A 6985-nucleotide genomic window follows, 5' to 3' on the forward strand; every position below is an offset into this window, starting at 1 on the left:
TCGCCTTCACACAGTGCCACACACTCACGCGGGTAAACCCGGAACGTCGCCTCTACCTACAGACGGACGCAAGTACCCTCGGGGTGGGCACGGTGCTATACCACGTAGGCCTGGACGGCGAACGTGAGATCACAGACTATGCTAGTGCAAAGCTCGGTTCGGCAGAGCGCAGATATCATAGTAACGAGCAGGAGTGCCTAGCCGTAGTCTGGGCCATGAAGAAGTACCGGCCACACCTCGAGGGGAAAAACTTCACACTTAGGATGGATAACCGATGCCTGACGTGGCTGCACACAATGCAGGGCAGGAAGGGCAAGCTGATTCGGTAGGCGCACCAACGCCACCACAGGCCGCACATCGGCAGAGATGGTGCAGGGGCACAACCTGCCGCTGCCGGGGGAATGGACCGCACACGGACCACCCCACCCGGCCGAAGACGCAGCCGACCGCGATTAATGACGCACCGTCGAATACGGCGAGGCTCGGCAACGTCAGAGACGATACGCCCAGGAGATAACACCCACGACTGACCACCCCCCACCCGCGGTGCAGGTAGGCGACCGGGTGTTTATCCGCGTGCACCCCCTCTCCAATGCGCCCCACAACTACTGCGCTGGACTCGCCCCAAGGTGGAGCGGTCCCCACCCCGTACGCCGACGGCTCGGGAGGACCACTTTCCTAGTACGGACCAGCGGAAGACGAGACAGAAAGGTGCACCATGACGATCTGTGGCTGGCCCACCTACCCGGGGAGAACTTCCCCGACGAGGGAGCAACACTCATGCCTGACACCAGAGGAGCACCTGAGGGGTACACTCCCCCAGAGACCACCCTGGTACGAAGACGAACTGGACAGAGCCGACCACATATGCCCGTGTACGAAGACACGACGGCCTCACCGGCATCGGAGGTAGCCTGCGAGCCCAGCGGGACACCTACCCTCGAGGACGAGCCCCAAGGACCTCTCATCGAGTGTCCCTCCGACACAGACACGGACGAACCCACGCCAACATCGGGACCGCCAGAGGACGGCGTCAGGGCACTCTCAATCACCTAGCTCTCTGACCCCCCTGGCGTCCCGACAGAAGACTGCGATGCCGAGACCAGCTCAGTGGTGACAGAACCAGATGACGAGGCCACCGACCCGGGGCCGCCCGGCATCCCGGAGCGGGAGAGGCATCCGTACCAATCTACGCCGTGCCCGGCCCCGGATGATCTACGGCCAAACGTCCCAACGTCCTCCCACGGGTCCCCGGGCCCAGGGGATGCCCCAGGTAACCTCCTTCAGAGGGCCCGCCGACCGCCCAGGTACCTGGACGACTACGTCCGGGGGAAGGCGCCGCGGGCTCCCACCAACGTCCCACCACCCAGACATTCGACGTGGAACGACCTAGGACCGGAGCGCAGGCCCTACCAGCTGCCGGACCACCCCGATGAGCCGACACCCGGATGTTCGACGTGGAACGACCTGGGACCAGTACGCAGAGCCTACCAGCTGCGGCCACCGCGAACACCACCTGGCTGGAGCTGCTGCCGAAGCTAGGGGCGCCCCCACGTGGCGGGGTCACTAGCGGCACAAGGTCGGGCTTCTCGAAGGGGGGGCGTTTGTGTCGTCCGACCGAAGGCCACCCTAATGCCCGACCTGCAACCGCCAGTATTCGGCCCCGCTAACGGAACGCGCCCCTAGCCACGGCACAACCGAGACAGGTGAACCACCAGCAGACAAGGTAGAACCCGGCCCCATAATAAACAGGCCGACATTACAGTCGACCACTTTGATAAAACACACACAGAATATAAACAACATTATGTATAAGTTAAACGTTCGCTTAATGAAAGTGCGATGTAGGAGTGCCCGGGCACTCACGTGTGAAAATGTGTCGATACGTGTGTGAGTGTTCCTCTGGCGGCCTTCTGCCTAGATTAGATAAGTATTTCATGTGACATAATTATTAAGCCTTGTGGTCGTTATTACCCCCCACAGGAGCAGTCCGACAAGAGACGAACAGTCTCTGGTGTGACGTATAGTTTAAAAAAAAATAATTCGTAAACATACTAACTCTAAATTGTAGAAGGGATGAGTAATGTTAATTTAGCCTTAATAATTAATGTAGGAATTTAGTACCCTTAAAAATCTCTTGTTAACTTGTTAAATTGGAAAATAACATAATGAGGTCAACCCTGGCGCGAGGGACACCGAGCCTCGGCCGGACGCCATGACACAACGGCAGTACAGCGCGACTCGTGGACCGGGGCGGACGCACGTCCCACGGAGAGACGTCATCCATTGCCTGCATTGAACTCACTTCTGGTAATTATGGTCACTTCCTCGAAACCTCTTTTTATTAATCTCTCCGTGCGCACCCGGTCCACATTTTCGGTCCAGGAATTAATCCGGCCGCGTAAATTTTAAAAACCCCTGCACCACACTTGGTCCGCGGGGTAGTTTTCAGTATACGGCACGGGCCGCCTCCCGAATCACAGAACTTGAATTAAAGCCAGTCGCCCCGGCGCTGACAACACCCCGTAAGGGAACTTGGACGAATTTAGCTGCGATCCGCGCTCCACTACAGTGGACGCGAACACCGCCTCGAGACATAGATATACGGGATTGGCTACGTCCAATCGCCCTCACCCCTCTTTTGTGTAACTATGCTCAACCGCCTAGTGCCACGCTAATACGTAACATTTTAGTAATTTTGTGCGACGCCTTGAACCTGGAACATTCTTGAGTAAACTTGTGCAACGCGCCACCACGTAACATTTTTGTAAACTTGTGCCACGCCTTCATTACGTAACTTTTCAGAACAACTTTGTGTAATTGTGTAACTTATGTATTGTGTGACGTCACCCTCTATACGACGTGGTGTGTAATCCATGGTATTACACCAAGCCCAAAGTCGCATGAATAAACAACGCACGTCATTTGCCGCATTAATTCAGCGCCTAATCAATTAACCATACAACTCCCAACCACCACCAAGTAGGGAATCCCTCATATCCCACGCAACACCGCCGACGGTCCTAGTGGGCCACGCAGGGGCAACCGACCCCATGACCCACCTATCGGCTAGAAACAGAGCTAGTCTGGCACCCACCTGGAAACACTAAACCGACAACAGCCATTCCCGCTAGGAGCCGCACCGGGACTCGAGCCCGAGACCCCGAACGACAGCAATAAATTGCATACGTTTAAGTACTTCGTGATCAATTAAAGTCAAATAATAATACACGACTCGACGAGAATAGAAAAGCGTGACTACAGTTTCATGCCATGTAATTTTTAATAAAATTTTGACGAATACGGCCAAGCATTTTATATTTAGTAATAAAGTATTCCATCGCATCATGCAAATATTCATTAGAATTCCTCAAATAGTCCTCATCACTATCAACAACTAACCTCTCCTGATACATCGCCTTTTAATTTTCTGTTGCTTAGCCTCCGGTTAATCAGCTAGCGGCAGGTTCATCCACCCGCTAGGTTAGCCGGAACTTTAACTGGAAGGTAGTCGTTAACAGGAGCTGTATCCGAATACATAGGGATGCGTACTTAGCACACACATCCCTACATCCCTTAGGGCAGGTTTTATAACCTCCGGCTAAAGTTCCGGCTAAAATTTAACCGCAGGCTAGCTCTTAATTCGGTTTTATGACTCCCTGTTGAGTTTTACGAGTCTTACGAGTTACGTCACCAGTCGAACGTCCTAGAACGCGTAAGCGCAGTCACGAACCGCCGAACCTTCGCCGTCAGTACGAGACTTTTTATGTAACGGACAGCGCACGTGTTGTGCATCTTTGCGGAGCAACCTTAATCGGGGACATTGTTACGTGGGATGATTTCCAGTTTGTGTCGGGACGTGTTAACGGACGGGACGGTCTTCCGGGAGTCCGGGTCGTCGCGGGAAGGGCGCTCGTTCCGCGACGGGTCCGCCAGGCTGCGGCAGGCTCTCAAAACAACAATAAAAGGGGCTCGTGGAACTGTTAACACTGAGTTATCCTTGGAACTGCCTACCATTCTTCCTCCTCACCTCACTCTCCCTCCAGGTCCCGTATTTCCCGGTCCCGGCCACGTTGGCCTGGACACACACCTCACCGACGAGAGCAGTACGGGCACAACAGGACAATTACGTAAACGGGGAATCAGGGACCTAAAGCCGAGGGACGTCAATTGAATCAGGCAAATATCGGTGATAATATCCCACAGGTGATAATAGTTCATTCACATCAGCACTGCCACAAACGTATGGTTCGGGCAAGACTGAAATTGGTTTATGAGACCATGCAATGTCTTTCTTGTTGATGATTGTGAACTGTGAAGTGGTTTTTATTGTTCAAGAAGGTATGAACAATATGAAAGAAAATATTTTGTCACAAAATACACAATAATTATTCCTCAAATAATTTTGAAAAACCTGGAACTTGTTGGTTTATTTTAGCATAGCACATTGCCCAACATTTTCAATTTTTTTACCTCTTAGTAACCACCATATATAACAATGAATGATAACATTGTCATCTATGGACTGTGCACAATCGTACACAACAAGCAGCAATTGTTGGAAAATAATTTTTAAATAATAAACTACAAGAGAAATTTAATGTGTACAGTTGTACACAGTGGGTCTGAATGGGTTACCACCTTTCGGAGCTGATTTTCGGAATACGCTGTCATTTAAACGAAATAAAATGTAGCATATACATAAAGTTGGACAAAGTTACAAATATTTGTGTGAACTTTCATTAAAATCAATGCAGTAGTTTCGGAAATTAGCCCGGACAAACATCGTGACACGAGATTTTTATATATAAAGATTTAATTCTGTTTTGCTACACTTGAATTGTAAATCCTGAATTACAACAGCCGTCGCATCCGTCCGTCAGCAGCCAAGGGATATACAACTTCCCCAAGGTCATTAGATACAATGACCTTGCAACTTCCCTTCACTTCACTTCTCTAAAATGCTTGGATTTTGGCCTTGAGTGGTATCCGTTTAGCCAGAAATATCCATGTCAATATTCTTTTTCATTATATTTTATCGCACGTATATATTTTGAATAAGTCTCAATTCTACTCCCATGCCTTACCCGGGACTCGAACCCATAACCTCTCCATTCATAAGCCAGTGTGCATCCGACTACGCTACGGAGGTCGGCTGGCGATTTACAAAACACTGCTCGTCGGTCATAATATTTCTCCATGTCAATGCTGACAACTGTTGAGAAAACTTAACAATTTGGGGAAAAAATTATCATAAATGTAATTATATTACTTAAACAATTATGTAAAGTACTTGAAACTCATTAAACTCAGAGTGTTTTATTTTTCGGTATGTATTTTTACATTTCAAGAGTTACCATACGTAATTTATTATAATACTTCTGTGACTTAAACCATTTTTGTTTAAAAAAAGAGCTTTCGAAATGTGTCCAAACGTAAGCTAAGAAATGATTTTGGAATCAGCTAAACAACTAAACAAACTTTAATACATTAAAAAATAATAATTTATATGCAAACACCTATAAGACATTAGGAGGTTATAGTTTCTTCCGTTCACCCGTAAAAAGTATAAAGTTACCAAGCTTTAGACGTACGAGTGGATGACATTTTTCAGTCCATCTAATAGGGTGCAGATCACGTAATTGACAGACGGATGAAGGATGGACGGGCTATTGTAATTTCGGCCTTAGTTGCTAACACCCTTACAATCAAATTATACAGCAATTATTCTATTGTCATGCAGTCAACTTATTAGGAATAAGTTTGTAAAGTGTGTACGTAAATTCGTTAAGTTAACTAATTATTTGATATATATATATATTTGTTTTTTTTTGTAGGTATTTTAATATTGAAATGTTGACGCCGTCCCCGTTGCCTAAACTGAATTTACGTAAATTTAAGCTGGTAGGTTAATTTTGAATCTCAAGGGGGGGTTCCTGGCCTCGTGGCGGTAGGCAGGGATGCGGCGACAAAGGACTCCCCGGGCTGTTATGGCCTCCCAGGACGCCTTATTAATGAAACACACGAGTTCCTTTGGTGATTTATTGCGGAGTACACTCTACAGGTCACACGTTCACGTGACTGGCCGCTTCACCGTCGACCTAAGCTCCGCGCACCTGGACCTGCTAGGGTCACTGCGAGAGTATACGGACGTGGCGTGACGAGAGAGGACGAACGGTCCCACGACTTAATTAAGGGAACACATGACACTAAATTACTGTGGTTAGTCCACACAAGAGAATGATTGGCTTATTAAAACACGTTACACTAAGTTTCTGCGATTAGTCCCGCACAGGAGAATAAGCCACTTATTAAAACACGTTACACTGAATTACTGCGATTGGTCCGCACAGGAGAATAAGTTACTTACTAAAACACGTTACACTGAATTACTGCGATTAGTCCCGCACAGGAGAATATGCATGAGCGGATAGTCCGCGGGGTGGCGAAGGCCACGTTAAGCTGGGTACGGACACGGTGGAATCTGGAGCGATATCACACACGTGGCCGTGGCACGTCCCAGGTGAATACTCGTCCGAAAGTTTTGGTCGCGTTCGGCGCAGTGCCGCCCTGCGTGGGCAAAGAACTATGTCCCGTGGTGGGACGTGAAAGCGTGAGGCGCAGGTGCCACGACGGGTCACCTAATTGCATACGTAAAATATAAAAATCCCTGATGGGATACACATGTTATTAAAAGACCGCGCGTGACTGCTAACGGCCGATTTGGGCCGACCGGGGAGCTGATATAAAACGTTTGGACTATATTTACCTATTGCAGTTATATGGCGTTGGAGCAAAAATTGAAGGCTCCCCGTGCGTGGGCTGCCGGCCCGGGCGAGTGCTGGATGGCGACTGACTAACCTCCCTGGCCACCGGGGCCAGGGAGGGGGGAAATTCCGCGGGAAAACTGCGGAGCGCGGGAAGATGACTTCGGCCAGTTTTGTGAATTATACCCTTGTAACATATGATCATTTAATTAACATTA

The sequence above is a fragment of the Bacillus rossius genome, chromosome 11 (assembly GCF_032445375.1).
Source record: "Bacillus rossius redtenbacheri isolate Brsri chromosome 11, Brsri_v3, whole genome shotgun sequence".
Classification (NCBI taxonomy): Eukaryota; Metazoa; Arthropoda; class Insecta; order Phasmatodea; family Bacillidae; genus Bacillus; species Bacillus rossius.